Below are 27,701 nucleotides of genomic sequence, written 5' to 3'. Positions count from 1 at the left end.
AATACCTTCCAGTTCCTTCCATGTCGATGCAAATGGTAAATATTCATCCTTCCTGATGGCTGAGTAATATTCCATTATATGTATATACCACATCTTCTTTATTTATTCATCTGTTGATGGACATCTGGGCTCTTTCCACAGTTTGGCTATTGTGGACATTGCTGCTATGAACATTGGGGAAAGAGTCCCCTTTAATATTTCTTGTAGGGTTTAGTGCTCATGAATTCCTTTAGTTTTTGTTGGTATAAGAAACTCCTTCTAGGGGTGCCTGGGTGGCTCAGTCGTTGAGCATCTGCCTTCAGCTCGGGTCATGATCCCAGGGTCCTGGGATCGAGCCCCACATCCAGCTCCCTGCTCGGCGGGAAGCTTGCTTCTCCCTCTCCCACTCCCCCTGCTTGTGCTCCCTCTTTCGCTGTGTCTCTCTCTGTCAAATAAATAAATAAAATCTTTAAAAAAAAAAAGAAAGAAACTCCTTCTAATCTGAATGCTAGCCTTGCTGGGTAGAGTATTCTTGGCTGCAGATTTTTCCTTTCAGCACTTCGAGTATATCATGCCACTCCTGTCTGGCCTACAAAGCTTCTGATGCAAAATCTGCTTATGCCTTTGGGGTTTCCTTTGTATATAACTGTCTTCTCTGGCTTCTTTTATTTTTTTTTCTTTATTACTACTTTTTGCCATTTTAATCACTTTATGTGTCTTGGTGTGGACCTTCTTGGGTTAAATTGGGGGGGGAATCTCGGTGTCTTCTGGATCTGGGTATCTGTTTCCTTCCCCAGATTAGGGAAGTTTTCAGCTATTATTTCTTCTAATAAATTTTCTGTCCCCTTTTCTCTGTCTTCTTCTGGGATCCCTATAATGCGAATGTCATTACACTTGATGGAATCACTGAAAAGACTATTATCAATTCACATAATTTTTTTTTTTCTCATTTCCTCAGTTTGGTTACTTTCCATTACTCTGTCTTCCAGGTCGTTAATTCATTCCTTTGCTTCCTCTATCCTGCTATTTTATTCCATCAAATGTATTTTTAATTTCATTTATTGTGTTCTTGATGTCTGATTGGCTCCTTCTTCTCTCTTTGTTAAGGGTCTCACAGATGTTCACTCTTTTCTCAAGTCCAGTGAATATCTTTATGATCATTACTTTAAAGATTTTTTTAAGATTTTATTTATTTATTTATTCAAGAGAGAGAGAGGAGGGACAGAGGGAGAGGGAATCTCAAGCAGACTCTGTGCTGAGCACAGAACCCAACATGGGGCTCAGTCTCACAACCCTGAGATCATGACCTGAGCCAAAACCAAGAGTTGGACGCTTAACTGACTGAGCCAGGCAGGTGTCCCTTCATGATCATTACTTTAAATTCTCTATCAGGCATATTATATCAGTTTTTCCTTAAGTCTCTTGTGGTTGGGTCCTGATCTTTCATTTGGGACATATTCATCAGTCTCCTCATTTTATCTAACTCTCTGTGTCTGTTTCTGTGTGTTAGGAAAGTTGCTACATCTCTTGCTCTTGACAGTAATGCCCTTATGAAGATGAGGTCCTGTAGTGTCCTGCAGTGCAGTGTCACCTGTTCCCTTGGGCCTGGTGCTTCAGGGAGTGTCTTCTATGTGTGTGTTGTATGTGCTCTGTTTTTGAGTCCTAGCATCATTTTCCTCCTTTTCAGTTGTTTGCAGAGGCTCTCTTTGCTTATTGTGGGCAATGTTTGGTCCCCAACAGGAGTAGGGCACTTTTTAACAAGGTGTGTGCTAGTCTGCCTGTGAAATGAGACCTGCCACTGCCCTTGCACCGAGGTCCCACAAAACACATGGGTTTGGAGTCAAGGTTTTATTTATCCACATGCTAGTTTGTAAAAATTCTGAGTATAAATTATCATTTCTCCTTTATTAAGCTATCTGTTTAATTTTGCTTTTTTCTACCTATCTTGATTTTATCCTGGGGTCTATTGGTTTCTGTCAGATTTTTTCTATTTGTATTCATTGCCTTTTTTGTTTCTTGCTGTTTTGTGCCTTTTACTCCAGAGGTATCTTCTTTCCAGTGTGGGAAGAAGTCATACACAGTACCTGTCTGGAGATATAAACCGTGTAACATTTTAAGATGTTCCTTTAAATCTATAATGTTTATGGAAGTAAAATCCAGGTTATTTTCTTGTCCTTAGTATCTGTGAGTGACCATTCATCCAGGGTAATCAGGGTCTGAAAGTTTCTTGATCCTTTTTGGTATTGATAAAGAGAATACCAAACTTGTTTGAAGGGTTACTGTAAGTATAGAGTGACTTCAGCCCACTAAACCTGTACCCTCCAAGGTGTTGGCTCCTAGTTAGAAGATAAATATCCTCTAAATGGAGACCATGTTTGCTAAGGGCTATTCTGAAATTCAGAGTATGGATTTGGGCCCCAGGTCTAAAACCCTAGACTTATAAGCAGGAACTGAACTGGAATGAGTTACTGCGTTAGCCCTGAAGGTGAACATGGAGTAAAGCAGGACTTGCGGAGACCCTGGAAATGACAAGTGCCCCCTTCTCTGGAAAGATTGCACAGCAAACTCCCTGAGTCTTCCTGACACTAATGGCTATTGTCTACTCAAAAGATCAAGTCAATTTCCCTTAGGAAGAAAATCTTGACTTTACACTCTGTGATACTTTTTATTTTTCCCCCTATTCCCAAAATAGAGGCTTTTTTGATGTTGTTTCCTGTCTCTTTGTTTGCTGACTGCTAACCCTTCTACTACCTGTCAGGCCAGCTGATCAACAAACATCTCTGTATGTGGTCCTATGCTGGGAGGATGTCTAATAATTCAAGGAGTTGGAAACCCTTCTGATGGGACAGACTTGCAGGGAAAGGGGGAAAGGTTTCTTCCCAGAAACCTAGTAAAGCTTAACTACAATGTCACAATTCAGGTTGCCCTCCCACTCCGTGGTTCTTAGCCCTGATTGCATATTAGAATCATTTGAGAAGCTTCCCACTTCCAGATGATTGAGTCAGACTCTCTGGGGTCTGAATCTCCAGGATGGTTATTTTTTAAAGCTCTCCAAGTGATTCCAGTGTGCAGACAGGGTTAAGAATCCCAGCTTTACATTTAAGAATGTAGGTTCATATGCATGTTATGACAGTCTCTACTGCCTAAGCAGAAATCACTGATCAACCTAAGAAACACATGGAGAGATTTTCATTCTCTTTGTTTCTCACCATATAAAAAAACTACCCAAACCAACACTGCTCAGCATGACACCACTGGCTGATGCAGCACATTCCTGACAACCATTATCCTGAGGTCCCTGTGAATCACTACACAGGTTTTTTTAGTTAGTCCTATTCTCCTCCCACATGGGAGTGGGAAGAAGCTGTCTCCATCGTAATAAACAGCGGACTAGGTAGGAGACAGAAGACTTGGATTCTAATCTCATTCTTCCCCTAACTAGTTGTAAGGCATGAGGCAGATCATTTTAATATCTCTGAGAATTTATAAAATGGGATGACCTAATTGTCTGGTCTTTCTATTTCACAGACTTGCATGAAGATCAAATGAAATGTGAAAACAATCATAAATCATAAATTGCCATGTCAAGATAACAACATGACTATGTGCTTAAGAGCCCATGGGACAGAGCAGAGCTCCTTCTTCCCTTATTTTCTCTAGGTAGCTCCTAATGCAGTTTCCCCTTTAGTCTTAAGGGAGAGCATGTAGAAAAAGAGGTGGAGAGAGAGAGGCACATGTATAAGAGGGTGTTTTTGCAGTGTTTAGAAAGGAATACCATGCACCCACTGAGAAAATGAGATCATTCTATATGACACACACAGAGCAGAACGATGTTAATGATACATTGTTAGGTGAAAAAACTAAGTTGCGGGACGCCTGGGTGGCTCAGTCGTTAAGCGTCTGCCTTCGGCTCAGGTCATGATCCCAGGGTCCTGGGATCGAGTCCCACATCAGGCTCCCTGCTCAGTGGGGAGCCTGCTTCTCCCTCTCCCTCTGCTGCTCCCCCCACTTGTGCTCTCTCTCTCTCTGACAAATAAATAAATAAAAATCTTAAAAAAAACAAAACAAAAAAAAACTAAGTTGCAATATAGTATGTAGGGTATGATCTCATTTAAAACTTCTATAAGTTTGTTAGTACATGAAACATGTCTAGAAGTATACTTTCCAATCTGTCAACACCAGGATTGATTGGGAAGGAGACTTTTATTTTTTCTTTGTACATTTCTGTTATATTTGAATAGTTTGGTGATGAGTGTATTTCGTTTTCATAATCTTCAAATACATACTAAAATGCAAATTAAGTTTGCATTTCTTGCATTAAGAAAGAGAGGTGGTGAGGGTTTTACAGCCTAAGGTTAGTAAAGAGTCAGAGAAAATGTAATTGCCTTCAAGTTGTTCTCATGCCTGGGTCCAGACAAAACATGCTCCAAAATTGTCCAGTTCTCACAGTTTATTTAATCAACAACTTTAAGAATTCACAGAGAAGATAAGAGGTGGCAGAAGGTTGAAAATGGTCAAGGGTTCTGCTTTTCAAAAAGAAGGAAAGTATAACTTCTGGAAATCGTAAAGTACAAAGCTTGAGAATGATCAGGAAAAGTCTAGAATGGATTATTAAACAACTGGTGAACATTTAAAAGGGCATATGGTGATCATCAGCTGACATGGATTCACTAGGAACAAACCAAGACAAAATAACCCATTTCTTTTTGGTAGAATAACTAGATTATCATAGTAGCTCAGGGAAATAGCATAGACTTAGTGTATCTTGATTTCAGCAAAGCTTTTCACAAAGTCTCTTACGTCATTTGGGAAAATATGTGAAATGCAAATTATTAAGTGATTCATAGCTAGTTAAATATCATATCCATATATTGGGGTATATGTATCCAAGAGAGTGTTCATCTTTGGTCCCATTTTCTTTCACATTTTTATCAACAAAATAGAGACATTGAAGACACAAAGATGGAAGGACTAGCTCACTAGCTAAACCTATATTCAAGATATTCTTAGTTTATTTGAATGTTAAGCTGAAACCAGTGAAGGAGCTAATGGGTTATAGGATGAGAAATTTCCATTCCATGTAAGAAAGACTTCTTAACTACAGTTGTCCAACAGTGGATTAGGCATAGGTTCTCAGTCAAAAAAATCTGGAGGGGGTGGGAGATGGGCCCATCAAATGTTCCCGCAAATGCAAAATTGTATGATTCTCACTAGAAAATTAATAACAGACACTAAGTACTAACAGATTGCAAAGATAGTGGAAGACAATATAGGGCATAATGTTTGTTTTCATAGAGAAAACAAATCCTGAATGGAACCCTGAAGAATCAGTAAATGGGTATAGATGTATGGAAGAGGGTGTGTCATTCTGGGATGTCATAAAGCATAGAAGCAAGACTAACATGGCATTTTCCAGAATTGGGAAATGACTGACCTGGCTGTGGCTTTGGTGAATAAGAGAAAATAAGGCTGGGGCTAGATAGAGAAGATCTGAAACCAAAAAAGAAGTTTATCCTATCAGTCAGGCTCTGCTTTCAAGCATCAGAAACCAAATCAGGCAAACTTCAAAAGAGGAGTTTATTGGAAAAATATCAGGAGCTCCCAGAATCAATGGGAAGGCTGGACAACCAGGTTTGGAAACATTAGAAAGCAAAGTGACCTCCAAGGACTAAAAAGCGGGAACCAGAGGAGTGGCCTTGAGGCAGGCCATGTTAGGTGAATGAATATCAAATCATGTTTGATCTCTTTATCACACTGCTAAGGATTCAAATAGATGGATAGAGAGTTTCAAAGCCCTAGCTTGGGTCACATGTACTTCTCATTGCCGAAGAAGATGAGTACTGGATTAACACTTTTTCCACACTATATCCAATGCAAGAGATAATTCCCCCAAAGGGAAATGAGGTGTGAAGGAGAAATAAGTGCTGAGCAGCCAAAAGACAATAAAATCTCACTATTGGCACCATTGGCAATTTTGAGCAAGGTACAAATGTGATGAAAATAGTGCTGTAGGGAGATTTGGCAATTTGCAAATGGACTAGAGGAATGAAACCCTAAAAGTGGGGGGTGGAGGGTAAGTATGTGGAACACAGAGGATTCTTAAAGCAGTGAAAATACTCTGCATGATGCTATAATGATGAATACATGTCATTATATGCTCATCCAAACCTCTAGAATATACACCACCAAGAGTGAACCCTGATGTGATCTACGAACTTTGAGTGATTATGATGTGTTGGTGTAGGTTCATCAATTTTAACAAATATATCACCCTGGTTGGGGATGTTGATAATGTGGGAGACTATGTATGTGTGGAGGCAGGGAGTATACAGGAAGTCTCAATACCTTCCTCTCAATTTTGCTGTGAACCTAAAACTGCTCTCAATAAATAAAGTCTTTTTATTTAAAAAAAAAAAAAAAAACACAACTAAAGGCAGATAGTGAGTTCTCTAGGTTTAGAGGGTGGCAATGAGAATAAGATAGCAATGATGTTAAAAGTAAAAACAGTAAATCTTGATAACTACCTAGATGTTAAGGACAAGGAGAGGTAAGAGTCAAAAATGACCATTAATGCTCCTCTTGAGACTGGAGGAATGATGGTGGTAGATGTAAGAAAGCCTAGAAAGAGAGCAGTATCTAGGATGGAGGTTACGATAATGCTCATGGTGTTGAGTGTAGCTGATCGTGAAAATGTGCAGTAGGAAGTAAGAAAACTGGGTAGTCCAAGAGGACTTGTTTGGAGATATAGATGTAGGAGGATGTGGCATACAGAAGACAGTTTAAGTCAGATGAAACTCTCTTAAAGAATATGTAAAATGGTGAGCAGAAATGGTGACAATTCTCCCTCTAAAATGTGGGGGAAAAAAAAGAAAGAAACAGTGAACCCCCTCCCCCCCAAAAAAGGAATCAATAGAAAAGGTTTTGGGAATTTAGAATAAGAACTTTAACTTTTTACCATGAGCAGTATTACATTTTTCCATTTTTATTCCTTATCGCATTTTCTCTCTCTACCCCAAACACCCACTCTAATTATATGTCCGTAAGCATGCATATATTCCTGTAAAATATGTGGGGTTTTGTGGAGTTTGTGTGTTTGAATGTAAATAAGTGGCATTTGCTGTAGAACTCATTGTGTTATTTCTTCATTCACCACATCATGTTGCTCTAAGGGTGAGAAAGCCAAATTGCTCTTTAGGAATGGGTGCAACAGCTCACATTTCTACCAGCAGATCACGAGAGCTCCCATTTCTACACATTTTTGCCAATATTTGATTTTTGTAAATTTGGTGTCTATAAAGTTGTAACTTGTTGATCAAAGTTAATTTTTTTCCTAATGAGTTTGAGTATCTCTTAAGATTTCAAGTTTCTCCTTCAATAAACCGCTTGATTGTATCCTTTCCTTATTGTTTATGTTCCAGAGCTGTGTAGTCCAATTAGCCACTGACCATTAACTATTCAGACATGAGCTACTGAGTACATGAAGTATGGCTGGTCCAAATTACATGTACTGTAAGTGTAAAATACACACCAAATTTCCAAGAGTCAATACAAAAATAATGTAAAATATCTCATTAATTTTTATATTGATGGTATATTTAAATGGTAGTATTTTAGATATATTGTGTTAAATAAAATTATTGTTAAAATTAATTTTACCTGTTTATTTTTACTTATTACGTGGCTATTGGAAAATTTAAAATTACATAGGTGGCTCACGTCTGTGGCTTGCATTGTATTATGTTGGACATGTTCTAGGTACTCTTAGTTGGTTTTAGACATTGAAAATATCTTCTCTTACTCTGTCTTCCATCTTAGGTTTGTGAAATCCATCCATTTTTCACCAGGCCACCACATTACACACTCTGGGGGAGGCATTCACATCAGGATCTATGTAAATGGCCCCCCTGGAGTTGTGCAGTGGATAATATATGCAGCCATACATAGCCCTGATGTTTTGCTTTGTGAATTGCACTTTGTGTCTCTTGTTTAAGAAGTCCTTCCCCACAACCTGATCACAATGATATTTTCTTTGCATTATTTTTATAATTTAAAAAGGAACACAGGATGGTGTTGTATCATAAAGAAGCCATTAAAGAGAGTGGTTTATAATGCCAAAAATATGCAGAGTTCAGCCAAAAAGGATGACGGTAGAGGAAATAATTATGTTGGATTTTATGATTTTGACAGCAGTGTTATCTAATTATGTTTTGTATAGGCAAATGTTAAAATTTGCATTCCAAAGAGCATGTTAACAGATGGTGGGGAAGGCAGGCCACAAGAATGCTGAATGACAGGCTAATTCCAGTTTTTAGTCTAAATATCTGCTGAAGTTAATTGTCACAATAGGCAAATAAGCTTGATATGGATCATAAAGAATTGCTGTAATTGTGAAGCTTATAAGATAATGTTTGGATTTCTACTTATATCATTCTGAAACATCATTCGGGGCACATCACTTGCTTACTCTGGAAAGTCAACATGTCTCCATTCCCTGTCAGATCAAAACCAAGCTACTCAAATCTGTCAGTAAAAACACCTATAAACTGGCCCCATCCTGTTTCCCATGTCTCATCTCCCCAACAGATTGTATATTCCACACAGATGGGTACCATGTCTTACACTCATACTTCCTCATCAACATCCTGGGAGATGTCATGGTTAAAAACTGCAGCATCAGGCAAATAGGACACTATGTTTCCTAAGTCAACTAAAATTCACTAAACTATTTGAGTAAATGCTCTGTGCTTAGCATGAAATGGCAAAATTTATTTGAGCAACTGTTTTCACCTTGAAGTAACTCACCTGACCTCATACAAAGAAAAATGCTAATGGCAGAAGCAAGTAGAAAATAACATGTTCAAAATGAGATATCAAATGATAAGGTATTGAAAAGTTGAGGTCAACCTCAGAACTGCTAATATGCCCATTACAACCACAGAAATATAGGTTTACAGTAATAAGATTGTAGTCTTCTTTAAACCCTTTAATTCAAGAAAGAGGCTGAAAGGTTACAAAAAAGTCAAAGGTAGTAAGGATAGACTCACATCAGACCAAGTTTAGGATGTTTAGGGATTGAGGTCATTTATTCTTGATTAATACTGGGAATTCCATCTCACTTTAGGTATTAACACTTACTGGAATTTATAACAGTCAAGTCCAAATTAAAAGCTGACCTTTCTTTTTACTCAGCCCCCAGCTATAGGCTTAATTATGATTGTGTGAATGTATAATTTTCATTTTGAAGGGTTTATGATACTTGTGGTACAAGTCTGGGCATTATGTTAAGAAAACCAAATGTTTTTGATCCATCTCATGACAGTTATAACTTCAGTGTCTACTGGAAGAATTTGCAGAGGCAAGAATTTGTCTATCAACATTATATTTGACATTGAAAAGAAATGTATTTCCCAAAGCAAAATTGAAAGTTACACATTTTTAAAAATTCAGTTGTGATTTTTTTTTCCAAGTTCAGTGATGCTTCTTCAGGTCCACTCTTCTTTCTGGATTCATTCTTCTTGCTAAAGTACATTCTCTGATTTTTTTTTCATCAAGTATCTATGGATAATAAACCCTCTTAGTATTTGTATATCTGAATACGTCTTTTGCCTTTACTCTTCAATGATAATTAATCATGGTATAGACTTTTATTTTGACAATCATTGAAAATAAAAGTATACATTCACACAGCCATTATGAAGCCTCAACACATTGAAGATATTATTCTGTTTTCTGGCATTTATATTTGCTGATAAGGAACCTGATTGTTTTTCCTCTCTAGTCAATCTTCTATTAGTTTTAGAAGACTTTTTCACTGATGTTCTCCCATTTCACTAGGAGGTATTTAGGTGTTAATTTTTTTAAAATGTAGCTCAAACATAAATGTACTCCTTACGGATTTTATATTTTTTATCTGAGAGTTTCCCTTCAGCTAGAATTACATGGTGTTCCATGAGCAGCAGGGTGATGGAAGCCTCTGTATGGGATGGTTTCATTGTTACTTAATTCTGAGATCTATGGGTCTCACACATTTTTATATTTGTTTCTTGGCTTTAGACAGTCCACATTTAGGTTAACTCCCACTCTGAGTAGTCTCTGAGGTCTCCTTCACTTGCACGTATCCTATTTCCATCCATGGCAAATTGGCTCACCTTTGCAACAACTCTCAGCCTTTGGGCTTTCCTGATCCCCACTCTTGGACAGTGTAGTAATTTCACAGCTCCCTACAGGCCCAGTACCTCAGGTCCCATACCTAGATTTGCCCAGCCCAAAGACATAGGTCAGTTTGTTTCTTCCTATGAATGGCAAGGCTTCAGCTCCTTTTCCCTACTATGTCTTTATAGGTTTCTGGAGAAATTTTTTTTCCTGCTTTCGAGCTTGGGTATATATTCCTCAAATTAGTACTTTTTTTAATCCAGCATTTCTGTGTGTGAAGCGGGGCAAAAAAGATCCTATTCAGTTCACCATCTTGGCTGAATCCTTCCACATTACGTTTTCCACTTTGGTACAGATAATCTTGAGAAACCATAGAGTAGATCCAAGAACAAATGTTAACCAGGGCTTTCTGTCTGTCTGCCTTAGCCATCAAAACAAAATTGGAAGACTTTTCCTTTATAGGACCACCATAAAATCTGAAGACATCCTATCAAAAGTGACAGCTGTATGATAGTAGAAGCATTCAAAAGCATTATTATGGCAATTATAGGTGTGTTCGAGTGCAAAATTGGTCTAAGGAGCAAAAAATTTCTGAGATCAATCATTTCATTCTGATTATTTCTGTTAGTTAAGACCAAAATAAAAGAGAATAAAAGATAATCCTCACGTCAAAATTAATGCAATGAAGAGTAGTCTTTTGTTGAAGCACTGATGAGATCATGTCTAGTCCACGCAGAAGCCTGTCAATCTCATACTGTGGTTTATGTTTAATCAGGTCTTTGTTTTCAAGTGCACAAATAATAGAATTCAATCAAAGATTTACACATTGCTGACTCAAATATCATTAACTTGCAGCTTTGAAGTTGTGTCGGCTGGTCCATAGAGCATGTGGACTTACGGTCTGCATACAGTTTATCGAAAATTTTCTTGACAATATATATAAATCAAAGAAATACAAACTAAGAAGGCTTTGGTATACAATTGTATACCTATAAAATTGCAAAAAGAAATTAACACATGAGACTGTAATAAAGTCTATATTCAAATCTTGCTAATAAATTCCTACAATTCTTTTGGAAAGTAATATGGCAACATAGGTAGCAAAAATCATAATGTTTATTTTCTTTTTTCTTTTTTTTTAAGATTTTATTTATTTATTTGACAGAGACAAGAGAGGGAACACAAGCAGAGGGAGTGGGAGAGGGAGAAGCAGGCTTCCGGGCGAGCAGGGAGCTCAATGTGGGGCTCGATCCCAGGACCCTGGGACCATGACCTGAGCTGAAGGCAGACGCTTAACAACTGAGCCACCCAGGCGCCCCCAAAATGTTTATTTCTTGAAATCATTAAGACCACTTCTAAGAGTGTATGCTATGGAAATAATTCAACAGAAGATTACAACTATGTGCATAAGGCATGTTTATATATAATAATAAACAACCAGAAACAAGTTATGAGTTATACTCTTTTAAGTTTCAGGCCATGTTAAGTAATGGTGGTTTACTGAGAAATAACAACATGGCTTGTAGGAACAGCACACAGTTCCCAAACTGGAAAGTCTTAAAATATAAGACATTAAGTTGTATTGTCATCATCAACACAACATTAACCTCTCAATACTCTGGTACTCTGCTTTTAAGGAGACTTGGATACTATTTAACTCTATTTCTACTATTCCTACTACTACCAAACTATATCTGTGAGTTCTCAAATTCAAATGCCTTCAAAAAGACTGATTGTTTTGGATATTCACTATGCCATATTGAGGTCTTTGTTGGGTAGAGCTTTTACAAAAGACTATATATCATAGACCTCTGACCAGGGTCCAATATCACAGCCCTGATCCAATTAGTAGTAACAAGGATAGTAAGGTCGTATGATACTTTTTTTTTTTCTCTAATCTTCAAGTTACATTATTTTTGTAACCTAAAAGATAAAATTAAAAGTTTCTTAATGAACATTACTTAGCTATATACTTAATACAAGTTGCCCTTAATTGTTCATTTTAAGATAAAAACATGATCTTACTCTGTTCAGCATGATTCATATTTGTAGAGAGGCTTCTGAAATTAGGAAAGTCATAGCCCAGCAGAGAGAGACTTCATTATGTAACAACTACTAAGAGTCTATAATAAGAAAATATAGTGCATTCATTTCTCATCTCACGGATCTTAATAAATCTGTTCCTGATACGAATCCTCAAACTGTAGCTATAGGAAAAGACAAACACTTGTTAGATAGAAGAAAGGATGCCAAGGGTGATTTACCCATACTGTATCAGAGTAAAACATGTCTAGAAAAGAATTGTCCATGTTATGGATGAGCAAGATGAAAAGAAAATTTATGAAAAATATCAAGCATGAACAAGATAAAAGAAAACACAAAGCAAATATACTCAGCAAAGAAAACAGTAATAAGGAGAGGATCATGGCATACCAAATGCCGTCTGGAAAACATAAAGAACAGAAAAATGCCAAGAGTTCTCTGTGCTGGCATGTTTATGATAAGATAAGAACTTATTATAAAGTGAAAACAAACAAACAAACAAAATGAGATCTGTAAAAGAGAATTTACAAAACAAATTAAGACAGTATCAGTCAGTGTTCAATCAGGAGCCAGAAAACAGTAGTTATTCTAACCAAAGGAGTTAAAGAATTATTAACTAATTACTGAAAAGTTGAAAAAGAAAAAGAGAGCACAAAGATTAGATATAAGATAGATATATATTAGAACAAAATACAGATATAGATACAGATACATTGCAAGGAGGAGTTTCCACCCCAGGGCTGGGGAATAAAGGGAAGAGGTTAGAATAATTAAAACTTAGAAGCTTTGAGAAGGGGCCCCAAGGAACTTAATAGGAGACCTCTGAGAAGGGAGTGTTGCCTAGCTGGTGCTGGGGTCTCTTAGTTCGAGGAGGGGCTCCATGGAACTGGGACCCAGAACTCTAAGAAGGGGTACTGGCCAGCTGGCCCTGTGGTCTCTGAGGGGCTGTGATGAGGCTGGTTCCACAAGCACTAAACAAACTGTGACTGTACAGCCGGCTGGGCTGTTCCTAGGGCAAAGGGACACAGCCGGGGTGAATCAGTGAGGCAGGGGTACCGTGAAAAAGAGCAAGAGGGGCGCCTGGGTGGCTCAGTCATTAACATCTGCCTTTGGCTCAGGTCACGATCCCGGGCTCAACCGGGAGTCTGTTTCTCTCTCTCCCAACCCTCCCACACCCAGGACTCTTTCAAATAAATAAATAAATAAAACCTTGAAAAGAAAAGAAAAAAAAAAGGACAAGAAACCCACAGGAAAGAAGGAGGAAATCCCTTCTCCTCTTCCAGACTTAAAAGTCTCTCTCTGACCTTCCTGTAAGAAGCACCTAACAGAGAGAAACTGACAAAGCAGAAATGTGGTTTCCATGGTCCCAGGTCTGGCCTCACAAAGGAGGAGTATAGAAGGGTGGGTGTGGAGGTGAGAGATAATACTTAGTAACTGGCACAGGGCCAAACCAATATCAGTACAGAATTAATACATTTGGAACTGCTAAGTACAGTTTATTTTGTTCACCACCGTACACCCAGTGCCTAGCACAGTGCCTGGCCCATACCAGACACCCAATAATACTGAAATAATGAATGTAGAAATGTTCTGACACTTGGACCCAACTCACATTTTTTTTTAAAGGCATAATTGATTCTAACACTAAGTTGCTTGAACTGAGTTTTCACTCTTTTCTGTGAGAATGGCTTCTCCTACCATTTTGGTGGATGTTGTAGCCAGCAGAATTGCTATCAGTATAGACTGGACTTGACTAACCAAAACAGACCACATCAGAACCTTAGAATCATCCTCTATATCAAGAGAGACATGAAAAAAAAGGGAAATGCATAGTCTCTAACAATAACCTACGAAGGGCTCACATTCTATATTGTCAGTCACGAATCTTACTGATATTATAGAATGTATTTCAAAATTTTTCTTTGGTGTTCTTTACCTTCATTCTAATATAATACTATTTTTTTGTTTTTCCTGCAGTGTGTGATTTGCACTGTTTATTACTATCAATGTTAACTTCTTCTTCTTCTACGTAACATTAGTATATCTTCTAGGAGAAATAATAAGTAATCAAGGGCTTCTCTTATGGATTTTTTTATGTATATTTTTAAGCCTTGGGAAGTTTTTATATCATTCCAATGTATTCCTGTGTTCAGGTTCAAAACTGAATTTCACTGGAGTATATAAACTGTCATAGTTAAAGGAGTGCTTCACTGTTTTTTAATGATAACTTTCATAGTATAGAATTGATTGAGTGTTGGGATCGGTTTCCTTACCTGTTCAGAAGAATAGCAAATCAGAAATCATAGTTTTCATATTTGACAATTTTTCACCTTCCCAGAATTCATACAAAGCCTGCTGTACTTAAAAGAAACAAATGTAAATGAATCTTGTTATTTTTTTAATTTAAAGTTCTCCTGTGGCAAATCGGTTTTGAACTAGGATATTTTGACATAGGTAATTACTGCAGAATATTTACAACAAAAAAACTCATCACCCTCAAATATGCAGTTGCATATTAGCAAGTAATAATTTGAGAGGAAAGGAAGCCTAGTGAGAGAAAAAGAATGAGGTGGAGTGGGGAGGAAGAAATATCTGGATAATTTTAACACCTTCTACCACAATTACCAGATAAAGACCATTTCTGCTGTGAATCCTTTGCTAGTTAGCCATGGAGCTCCCTGAAGGATAAGTGGGCAATCAACTGAGCCCACCACATCTTCCATCTGCCCAGGACTTTGAGGGTATGTCACAGCCCAGATTCACCTATAAGGACCACCAAGCTTAGAGCTTCAAGGTAGAGGGAGCACAAACCTATCTAGAACCGCTACCAACTCCTTCCCTCTGACAAGCTTTCTCTTTTCTTTATCCTTTTCTGTTCTTCTCTTCTTTCTAGAAAGAAACTCTAGAAACTTCTCCTCTGGCCCTTGGAGTTCTGGGTGTTAGCATTTAGCATTTCATGGATATCTCTCCCTTAATTCTTGAGTGGACAGGGATACAGACTACTGGAACTGTGTCCAATGTTGCACCACTGGTGAGGATAGACCCTGGCATAGTAATGAACTATTGATTTTTCTGACAGACCAAAAAGACCTCAGACCATCTGAAGATCACCATTTCAGAACTTTTATGATAAGCTATAGCTCATCTTTGAGGGCAATGACTCCATTATGTTCACTGCTATATCCCCAATACCTCGAATAATGCCTGGAACATACTCAGTGCCCAACAGATATTATTTCTTCTCTCTTTTCTTTATTCTTTTTCTAGTAGAATTTAACTTGTATGTTCTACTTTGGTTTGAGAGCTTCTTGAAAGCTAGGGCTATGAGAAAGTTATCATCCAGAGAACTCATAATTCTTTATATCATATATCAAATCCATGAGCTATTCATTGAACATTTTTGTTAGTTATTGAAAAAAATCCAAGGAAAATGAAAAAATATTTCAGTATTATAAATAATGTATTTTAAAAGTTTTAGTGTCAATTATACTCAAATAAAAAAATTTTAAACAAACAACAACAAAAAACTTTTAGCAAGAAATTAGTGGAGTGGTAAAAATGTTGACACAAGAAAACTATATGGCAGTTCCTCAAAATACTAAACATAGAGTTTAGCATATGATCTAGCAATTGCCCTTCTGGGTAGATATCCAAAAGAATTGGAAGCAGAGACATGAACAGATATTTGTATATCCATGTTCATAGCAGCATTATTCACAATAGTCCAAAGGTGGAAAAAACCCAAACATCTGTCAAAAGATAAATGGATTTTTAAAATGTGGTATGGAATATTATTCAGCTTTTAAAAAGAATGAAATTGTGATACATGGCTATAGCATGGATCAACCTTAAAGACACTGTGCTAAGTGAAATGAGCCAGTCACACAGAGACAAATGCCATATGATTCAATAGGTATAAGTATAATATACCACTTATGAGGTACCTACACATAGTCACATTTATAAAGACAGAAAATAGAATAGTGGTTGCCTGAGGCTTGGGGAAAGAGGGAAGAGGAAGTTACTGTTTAATGAGTATAAATTTCAATTTGGGAAGATGAGAAAGTTCTGGATATGGGTGGTAATGATGGTTCATAACAATGTGAATACATTTAATACCACTGAACGGTACACTTAAAAATGGTCAATTTTGGGATGTCTAGGGGGCTCAGGGAGTTAAGCGTCTTCCTTCAGCTCAGGTCATGATCCCAGGGTCCTGGGATTGAGTCCCATATCGGGCTCCTTGCTCAGCAGGGAGCCTGCTTCTCTCTCTGCCTGCCTCACCCCCCTGCTTGTGCTCTCTCTCTCTGTCTGACAAATAAATAAATAAAGCTTTTTTTAAAAATGGTCAATTTTATGTCATATATGTTTTACCACAATAAAAAAATGTTGACAAAAACTCTTAAAGAATATTAATCATTAGAAAGTATCTTACCTGATATCATTTTAGCTCTTTATTTGTAGCTTTGAACTATGAATAGCCCATTTCTCCAGTTCAGTGGTTCTCATAGTGTGGTCTGGGGACCCTTAGAGGTCTTCAATACCTTTACAGGAAGCTCATGAAGTCGAAACTATTTTCATAATAATACTAAGATATTTTCCCTTTTTTTGCCTTCATTCTCTCACAGTGAATACTGAAGTTCTGCAGAGGTCACATGATAACATATTATCACAAAAGACTGCAGAAGCAGATATGAGAATTCAGCTGTCTTCTTTTAAGCCAGATATTAAAGAGATTTTTTTTAAATGTGAAACAATGCCACTCTTCTCGTGAAAAGTTTTTTTTTTTTTTTTGCTTTGGAAAATACAGTTATTTTCATAAAATATGTTATTTATGCTAACATGTAATGGAGTTATTATTTCAAATGAATTAATAAATATTTTTTAAATTTCTCCATTTGAATTGCTAATATGGAAAACAGTGATAGATAAAACCCACATAAGCAAAAGCTCTTTGGGGACGACTGGGTGGCTCAGTCGTTAAGTGTCTGCCTTCAGCTCAGGTCATGATCCCAGGGTCCTGGGATCGAGCCCCACGTTGGGCTCCCTGCTCCCTGGGAAGCCTGTTCTCCCTCTCCCACTCACCCTGCTTGTGTTCCCTCTCTCGCTGTGTCTCTCTCTGTCAAATAAATAAATAAAATCTTTAAAAAAACAAAAACAAAAACAAAAGCTTTTTGGGGTTCTCAGTATTTTTTAAGAGTATAAAGATGTCCTTAGGGGCACCTGGGTGGCTCAGTCAATTAAGTGTCTGCCTTTGGCTCAGGTCACAATCCCTCCTTCTCCCTTTCCCTCTCCCTGCGCAGCTCCCCCCTGCTTGTGCTCTCTCGCTCTCTGTCAATTAAATAAATATATCTTTTTAAAAAAGGGGGGGGGTGTCCTGAGACCCAACAGTTTGAGAATCGCTGGTCCAGTTTATAGGGTGATCAGACTAACCCCATTAAGATGCTAGCAAACTGACATTTCTATCCCAAAATTCTATTACCTCAGGTTTATCAATGTTTAGCCAACCTCTTCTAAATTCAGATCCCTAAAATTGTCTGTGAACGTAAACAGTTGTGTCAAATGTGGGTTAAGTAATATTTGCTGATAAATAATTCTGAACCTGCAGACTTCTGGGCCTGACTTCATTGCTACTAGATCAAAATTCATGCCTGCACATAGAGAATGGTAATTGAATATCCTAACACAAATTAGGGGTTTGGAAGGAATGTGCTCTTTAATTGTGCACCTTATTTATTCTGTGGTCACTTAAATATAACCCACTAACTATAGAGTTCTTAGTCTACTTAGACGTGCAATTTAAAATTCATTATCCAGCAGTATAATTCGCAAAGACTGTGTAAAGACTGGTTATGCAAGAGTGACATCAGAAATATAGTCATTATTTAAGGTGGGTTTTCACTCAGTCTTCTCTTTAGTTGGTATAACCATGTTTTGCTCTCTGAAAGATCCCTAAGAAAAGATGTTACTGGTAAATGCTGACTGCAAAGAAATACCTTTTCTTCCTTTGCAGGAAATCAGGTCTTATCAAATCCCCTATTGGCAGAGTGGTTAAAAACATAACCTTAGGAAGTAGACAGACCTGCATTCCAGGCTCAGCTCACATACTTAGCAGCTCTGTGACCTCAGGCAAATTGCTTACCTTCTTTAAATCTCAGTTTACCTATCAGTAAAATAGATATACTAATACCTTTATTCAATGGATTAAGTAAGAATTAAATTAAGTAATAGGTATAAAACAATAGTCCAGTGTTGAATTTATACTAAACATCTGATCAATATTAGCTACCACTTCAAATACTATTATTGGCCTCCATTACACTATTGAGCTAGTTCTATTAGAGTAAGAGAGAGAAACCAAAGGCCATCCTGTTACCATTTTTCTTCTTCCCTTAGGAAGTGCAGAGACTGACAGGCCTCAGTACTATAGAAGGGAACAAATGGGTACTCTTCGGTCTGTCCCGTAAAAGCAAAAGACAGCCAGAGGAAAGGATTAAGCCAAATCATGTCTCTTGCAGCCCCATTTCATCAATTCTAAAACGAACATTTATTTCACATTATAACACCTCTGCAACTGGGATATGTCTTACAATTGAAGGTATTGCATTTAACTGGAAGGACTTTTTCTTTCTCAGTGCTGAATAAAACAATGGCAAATTTTATAATTCGTGGCATCTTAGATTCAATGAAATACAGTAATTGAGCTTTCTACTAAAAAATACTAACAGCACCCAAATAATCCCCCAAAGTGCACCCTTAATCATTGTACTTATCATACTATCTTCTGATCTGTCCTGCCAGCTCTCAGCCCTAACAAGCTTGTCATCTGGCACACCCAGATTGGTTGAATGACTGCATGCATGGGCTTGATCTGACCTTATTCACCACTCATACTGTGTGTCTCTGAAAAAGTATAGCCAAAGGGAGTCTATTTCTCTTTTCCCGGAATCCAACAGTCTCTAATTATATAGTGTTGTTCATACTTGTTTCATACGTGTGAATTTCATCTAACCAATATAGCGTAAGCATCTCAAGATAAGGACTGAGTCAGATAAATGTTTTGCCTTCCCTATAGTCCTGGTGAAATAGTGTATATTTTCAGTGAACAATTTCCTGAAGGTTTTTTACACTACATAAGGACATATGACCATATTCTTACCAGTCTGACTGCCCTAGAATCTTGGGTAGGGGGTTGTTTAAATTTCATAGGCTATTCTAACAATTCAAATCACCAAGACCCTCTTCCTCCACCACTACTGGATGTTGTAGACCTTTTGTCTGGTGATCAGGAGAGTCAAACCTACAGTGAAAGAATGACAAACTATGGATCATCTCTGGCAAAGCTGTCTGTATACCACTCACAGCCCTCTGAGCCTTTTTGATCAATTCTGGAGGCCATCTTCCAGCTTCTGTTTGCTTTGCTTCTAATGAAACTGCTTTGCCAGGATTGGCAGAAATTCAGAATTGCCCCAGGGGAACCGTAGCCATTGATTGATGCGTGAATATGAAAGCCCAGCTTTTTTTACTGAAGGCTGGATAAACCCTGAGGCATGTTATGCTTTGGAGCTCCCCACAGGATCAGGCAAAAGTCAGGACCTCATAAAGTTGCACTCAAGCTTGGCCCCTTTCCTCTCTTCCCTAGTTTATTTCCTCTACTCACTTTTTAAGTGTGTCAGTAAGGCAACTAGGATCCGGATTTGATGGTGTCTGAATTTTAACATAAAAATAATGGGGAAAAATTTTGTGTTCCATGATTTAAAAGTTTACAGTACAGTAAATCCTTGTTCTTTACCCTGGGTGATTATTCTTGAAACTCACAATGGGCAATATAAAACCACCAACAAAATAAGACCTGGGGAGTCATTCTGCCCTGCCCTTCAGGAGAACACAGCTGCCCTGAGCAGGGTGATAGGAATAAGGAAACAAGAAGATGGCAAATAATAAAAATTGACCAAGCAACATTTCACAATAAATTCTATTTTATTTACAAGTTATGTTTATCTAATTTTATGTTTGACAATGGCTTTTTTTGCTGAGCATTTTCGTGACTTTTTGGAACTAAAACAATAATGCAAAATGAGTTGATTAAATCCCTAGTGCTGCCCAACATACAGTCTGTATTTTGGTAAAATGCTATAAGATCATATAATAGAAATGTGTCCTCTAACAGGCCCCAATTCCTCTCTCATTGCATCTTTTGTAATGCTCTGGTACCTAAAAAACAAATCTCAGGATCTATTCTAATGAATGGAACAGGTACACAAGATTGTACACTTTTGGCTGACAGCTTCATAAATTTGTTTCTAAAGTTCTTTAAGGCTCATAGGTGTGGTAGATGGTAGCGTGGATGGGGAAAGAGCATGGCCCTTGAAGTGAGAGAACTCTGAAACTGAATTCTTGTTCTTCTCTTTCTTTTATGGTCTTCAGCAAGTTGTTTAATCTTCCTGAACTTTGGTATTATTTTCTCAGTAAGACTGTTGTAAAGAGCAAGTTGGTACAGCCAGTTTGGAAAACAGTGTGGAGGTTCCTCAAAAATTTAAAAATAGAGCTACCCTATGACCCAGCAATTGCACTACTGGGTATTTACCCTAAAGACACAGATGTAGTGAAAAGAAGGGCCATATGCACCCCAATGTTCATAGCAGCAATGTCCGCAATAGCCAAACTGTGGAAAGAGCCGAGATGCCCTTCAACAGATGAATGGATAAAGAAGATGTGGTCCATATATACAATGGAATATTACTCAGCCATCAGAAAGGATGAATACGCAACTTTTACATCAACATGGATGGGACTGGAGGAGATTATGCTAAGTGAAATAAGTCAAGCAGAGAAAGTCAATTATCATATGGTTTCACTTATTTGTGGAACATAAGGAATAGCATGGAGGACACTAGGAGAAGGAAGGGAAAAATGAGGGGGGGAATTGGAGGGAGGGATGAACCATGAGAGACTATGGACTCTGAGAAACAAACAGGGTTTTAGAGGGGATGGGGGAGGGCAGATTGGTTAGCCTGGTGATGGGTATTAAGGAGGGCACATACTGCATGGAGCACTGGGTGTTATACAAAAACAATGGATCATGGAACACTACATCAAAAACTAATGATGTATTGTACAGTGACTAACATAACATAATAAAATTTAAAAAAAAAGAAAAAAAAGACTGTTGTAAAGACATGAATGAAATAATATGTATAGGCACACCTTGTTTTATTGCACTTTGCCTTATTTTGTCTTGCAGAAACTGTGTTTTTTACAAATTGAAGTTTTGTGGCAAACTTGTGCCAAGCAAGTCTATTGGAACCATTTTTTCCAACAGCATTTGCTCACTTTATATTTCTGTTTCACATTTTGATTATTCTCACATTCTCAAGTGTTTTCATTATTATTGCATTTGCTGTGCTAATCTGTTATCAATGATCTTTGATGTTATTATTGGACTTTTCTTCGGGCACCATGAACTGCACCCGTATAGGACAGCGAACTTGATTGATAAATGCTGTTTGTATTCTAACTGTCCCACCAACCTGCCGTTCATCCATCTCTCTCCCTCTCATTGGGCCTCCGTATTCCCTGAGACACAACAATATTAAAATTAAGCCAATGAAAAACCTTACAATGTTCAGTGTTCAAGTGAAAAGAAGAGTCTCACATCTCTCACTTTGAACCAAAAGGTAGAAATTATTAAGCTTGATGAGAAAGGCATATCAAAAGCCCAGACAGGCTGAAAGCTAGGCCTCTTGTGCCAAACAGCCAAGTGGTGGATGCAAAGGAAGAATTCTTGAAGGAAATTACAAGTGCTACTCTAGTGAACCTATAAATGATGAGGAAGTCAAACAGTTGATAGGGAGAAAGTTTTAGTGGTCTGAATAGAAGATCAAACCAGCCATAACATTCCCTTGAACCAAAGCCTAATCCAGAGCAAGGCCCTAACTCTCTTCAATTCTATGAAGGCTGAGAGAGGCAAGGGAAAGTTTGAAGCTAGTAGAGTTTGGGTCACGAAGTTTAAAGAAAGAAGCTGTTTCATAACATAAAAGTGCAAGGTGAAGCAGCAAGTGCTGATGTAGAAGCTGCAGCAAGTTATCTAGAAGATCTAGCTAAGGTCATTAATGAAGGTGGCTACACTAAACAGATATTCAATGTAGACAAAACAGTCTTCTATTGGAAGAAGATGCCATGTAGGGCTTTCATAACTGGAGGGAAGTCAATGCCAGGCCTCAAAGTTTCAAAGGACAAGCGACTCTCTTATTCGGAGCTAATGCAACTGGTGACTTTAAGCTGAAGTCGATGCTCATTGACCATTCCAAAAATCCTAGGGCCCTTAAGAATTATGCTAAATCTACTCTGCCTGTGCTCTATCAATGGAACAACAAAGCCTGGATGACAGCACATCTGTTCACAACATGGTTTACTAAATATTTTAGGCCCACCATTGAGACCTACTACTCAGAAAAAAAGATTCTTTTCAAAATATTGCTGCTCACTGACAATGCATGTGGTAACCTGAGTTCTGATTGAGATGTACAACTAGTGTTTTCATGCCTGCTAACATGACATCCATTCTGCAGTCCATAGATCAAGGAATAATTTCAATTTTCAACATCTTATTATTTAAGAAATACATTTCATAAGGCTATAGCTGCCATAGGTAGTGATTCCTCTGATAGATCTGGGCAAAATAAACTGAAACCTTCTGGAAAGGTTCACCATTCTAAATGCCAATAAGAACATTAGTGATTCATGGTAATAGGTCAAAATATTGACATTAATGGGAGTTTGGAAGAAGTTGATTGCAGCCCTCATGGATGACCTTGAGGGGTTCAAGACTTTAGTGGAGGAAGTAACTGCAGGTGTGGTGGAAATGGCAAGAGAACTGGAATTAGAAGTGGGGCCTGAAGACATGACTGAATTGCTGTAATCTCATGATAAAACTTTAATAGATGAGGAGTTGCTTCATATGGATGAGCAAAGAAAGTGGTTTTTAGAAATGGAATCTGGTGAAGATGCTGTGAAGATTGTTGAAATGACAACGGAAGATTTAGAATATTACATAAATTAGTTGATAATGCAGCAGAATTATCAACTAATTTGATAGGTTTGAGAGGATGGACTCCAATTTTGAAAGATGTTTCACCATCAGTGAGGTGCTATCAAACAGCATCGCATGCTACAGAGAAATTGTTCATGAAAGGAACAGTCAATTGATACAACAACTTCATTGTTGTCCTATTTTAAGAAATTACCAGAACCTTCAGCAACCACCACTTTGTGCAGTCAGCAACCATCGACATCGAGACAAGACCCTCCACTGGTAAAAGTTTATAACTCGCGAAAAGGTCAGATGATAGTTAGCATTTTTTAGCAATAAAGTGCTAAGGGATGTACATTGTTTTTTTAGACGTAATGCTATTGCAGACTTAATAGACTACAGAATAGTGTCAACATAACTTTATATGCACTGGGGAACCAAAAACTTCATTTGACTTGCTTTATTACAGTATTTGCTTTATTGTAGTCATCTAGAACAGAACCCACAATATCTCCATGAATACCACCTCTATTTGCTAGGGCAACTGTTTGCGATGTTAATCTGTATCTTGTTCTGGGGCAGTAGGTATTTTTGCCTCCCCCACCCAAGGGAAAGTAGCCAAGTTTGCCTCAAGGAGTGGTTAATGGCTTTAATGTTGTAGAGCCAAGATTAAAAGTTGCCTGACACTCAGAACACAACTCAGGCTTAGAGATGATACAGCTATATTGTTCCAGGTACTAGGAGACACCAGGGGTCGAGAGAAAAAAAAGTGGACAAAACATTAGAGAGAAAGCGATTTGGGGAACATCTCCCTATGTTTAGGGGGATGTGTTTATGGGTTCAAGAGACTCAGGGACATGTGCCCTACTCCCACACAGTAGTTGGATCCAGGGCCTCTGATGATGATGGCTGACTTGGCAGTGTGCTGCATCTCGGGGGGCAAGATGGGTGGCTAAGACTTCAAGTCTCCCAGTTGTAGATCCCTGGGCCAAGCCTTGCTTAGAAGTAGTGGAATCACTCACCCACAAGACAGTATCACCTGTAGATCTGGGTGAGACAAGCTCCCATCCTGCCTTCAACACTTTAGAGGGCCCCACTTTCGCCTTCCATGAGCTGCATCCTTCCTTATGAGGCAAAAGGTCTGCAAGGGACATGTACACCCAGAGCCCACATCTCACTCTTTTAGACCATGCTCCACATACCTGAGATCCCAGAATTCCCAGCCCCAATTACCCTGAACTATGTCCAAGTTCTGCACCAGCATCTTTCCAGGGTCCATCTTCCTAACGGCAGCCATGCACCTATGTGTACACCCTCACTTGAGAGACAGTTAAAATGTGACCTTTTGGCAGAGGTGAGGATCGGCGAACAGAGTTCATACATGCAGGCTGGACAATACACACACATGCATGCAAGTTCCCTTATTGTGCAGGACAGAGCTGGGGTGGGAAGAGAAAGAGAGCGGGCCATAGCTAGGGCCAAGAACTACCTTTCCTACATCACAAGAAGTTCCCAATTTCTTTATTCAAACTAGGCCTTCCAGCTTGTTACAAAATTATATTTATCAAGATAGAATGATAGAACCTATTTTATTTAATGGGTTTTCAGGTTGATTTATAACTTTAAAATATTTAATACATGGTATATGAACCTCTATTTGTACTCTTGTTCTAGGCCCTGTAACTTTCAGAGGTGGCCTGGGACCATAAGGAAATGGATGACAAATGCTAATGCAGTCGGAAGACCAAAGGGCCTGTCTCATAATATTCTGGAGTGTGTAGGACCTGGAAGAGGTACAGACACCCCTAATGAATCCCCCCTCCCAAAAATAAACATGGCAAATCCTGGATTTCTCATCTCCTTTGACCAGGGTGGCTTAAAGCTAGATTTAACTTCATTTAGAATAAAATAGGATAGGGAGGGCACCTGGGTGGCTCAGTTGGTTAAGCGACTCTGATCTCTGGGCCAGAAAATGATAATCCAATTGTCACCCTTCAGGACACTTTATTCAGGGAAAGATTATAGAAAGAACAGGTTTGTCTATAAGCTATCTCCTTTCTTAGCAGCCTGAGGCCTGAAGAGTATTGGGTTTTTAAATTCTTTATTTAAATTTAATTTAGTTAACATATAGTGTAGTGTTAGTTTCAGGGGTAGAATTTAGTGATTCTTCAGTTGCATATTAACACCCAGTGTTCATTATATCAAGTGCCCTCCTTAATGCCCACCACCCAGTTATCCCTTCTCCCCAACCACCTCCCCTCCAGCAACTGAAGGGTACTGTTTTAAAGCCTTTTTAAAGTCTCCATGTACTTCTGTGTTTCTCAACTCCTGCAATTTGTAAAAAATATGCCTATTCTAAGAGGACTAAAAACCACATGGTCTCTACCTTTTTGTTGGGCTGTAATCACAATTGTGGCTACAGTTTTATTAGTCTGAGTTTGACCTTCCTTCATGTTCACTAGCTTAGTGATTCAGCTATGCTGAAATTCTACTAATACCAAGCTCAGTAAGTTTCTAGTCTGGACACTGGAGGCTCCTTGCAGGCAAGAACTCTGCCTTTTGGTTTGGTATCCCTAGCACTTAGCATCCTGCCTGTTATATAGTATTGTTCAGTGAAATCCCTCCTAGAGAGAGGCTCTATTAAGAACTGCAGAGGGTCTGAGTTTTGCCCTACTTGCAAGTTAACAAGTTAGCCTGTCACAGCTTCATGGATGGTAGAAGATATGAGACTCCTGGGTCAGAGACAAAAATAGTTTATTACTCACAGCAATAGCAGTAGCTACAGTATCTGCATTTTTTAAAGCCAGTTCCCCCCAAACTTAGTTTCTACCAGGCAATGTGAATAGAGCCAGTTAATACTGGTTAACATGAAAAACTCTGAGCCGAGAGAACCTGAATCTTTGTTTGCCTGAGTTTTTATGGATTTATTTAAAACAAATAAAACTTGCGCATGAGCTGTCTATTCATTTTCTTCACTGTGCAGACTGGCATTGGGTTTGGTGACTCATGGCCAGCTGGACTGCTCTTTCCACGATGGCTTTGTGGTTCTTAAAGGAAATGTTGTAAGCAATCTCAGCACAGTAAGATTTGTTGCATAGCTGCAGCACTTCTATCTTTTTGATGTTGTAGACCAGAAACTTCTAGAAACCACTGGCCAGCCTATGCTTCATTTTCTTGTTGCTGCCATAACCAGTGTTGGGAATCAAGATCTGACACTCGAATCTTTTCTGTACCCTGTTGTCAACGCCTCTGGGTTTCTGCCAGTTATGCTTAATTTTGACGTATTAGTCTGATAGTGCCAGATGAACTTTTTGGTCTTCTTTTTGGCAATGTTGGGCTTCATGAGGGGTCTGAAAGCAGTCTTGATGCTGGGTTGGAGGTGGCTGCTCCCTCCCCTTGAATCTTTTATAATGGACAGTCAGCATGCCTGCCTTTTGCTCCAAAGGGACACACTAATGCTATCAAACATCCTTGAAAAGGTAGTCTGGAACAAAATTCAATCAGTGCCTCACTTGCAAGATGTGCAGAGACGTGAGTGGCCCGCAGAGAAATGTCTCAACACATGCTGAAGGGAGGCAGAGGTGACAGCAGCCTGAATACTTGCCCTGAATACTTCCACCTCAACCTCAGAAGCCTTCAAGGAAAAGCAGTTTTTCCAGTGCTTCACAAGCACACTGCTCCTTCCAGCTTCTACTTGATTGATGGTCCATTACTCCCTGCCTTGAATGCCCTCTCCCCACTTCTCTTACTGTGGAAATATTATTCATTCTTCCAGGTAAGATTCAAATTCCACTTCTCCCACAAAGCATCCCCTGACCAGCCCAACTCACGGTGATTTCTTCTTCTCTAATATTATTATCTATACCAATCATATTGATGCTTAAGAAGTAATAATAATAACAACAACAACCACATCTGACATTTGTAAATCACTTTACCTTTTACAAAATGTTTTTACATAAAATATTTCCTTTGTCCCTCACAGGAATCTATGAGACAGGCAAAAGGAAGTATTACTATTCTCAATAATAGATGAAGAAAAGCCGAGATTCAGAAACTTGCTCAAGATCTCCTAGTTTATAAGTAGGTCATCAGGTTTAGAGTTAGTTCCTGGACTCACAGCGGCTGCACTATACTACTTCTTATTGCTACTTAAACTCCCAAATGGGTTTATGTCATGTGATATTAAGTATCAGACTCGATACTTTCCCTCTGGTCAAAGATTAGGGAAGGAGAGTAAAGTTACAGCAGAGTCTAGTGGTTAAGAGTCCTGTGTCAGACAAACCTGCTGTGGAGAGATTTTTTGGGTTCACCAATATGCAGATTGCCTCTTCTTCTGGAACATGGACTAAACCACATTTTCCAGGTTCCCTTGCAGCTAGGTGGAATCATGTGACTGAGATCTACCTATGGAATATGGGCAAAAATGATGTCACTACTTCCAGGTGTAGCCATGAAACATCCTATTCAGTTTTCCATGCTCTTTCCATCACTC

Source organism: Phoca vitulina, unplaced genomic scaffold (genome assembly GCF_004348235.1).
Source record: "Phoca vitulina isolate PV1807 unplaced genomic scaffold, GSC_HSeal_1.0 scaffold20, whole genome shotgun sequence".
NCBI classification, from domain to species: Eukaryota; Metazoa; Chordata; class Mammalia; order Carnivora; family Phocidae; genus Phoca; species Phoca vitulina.
The sequence above is the reverse complement of the archived record's forward strand: the minus strand, read 5'-3'. Positions refer to the sequence as shown.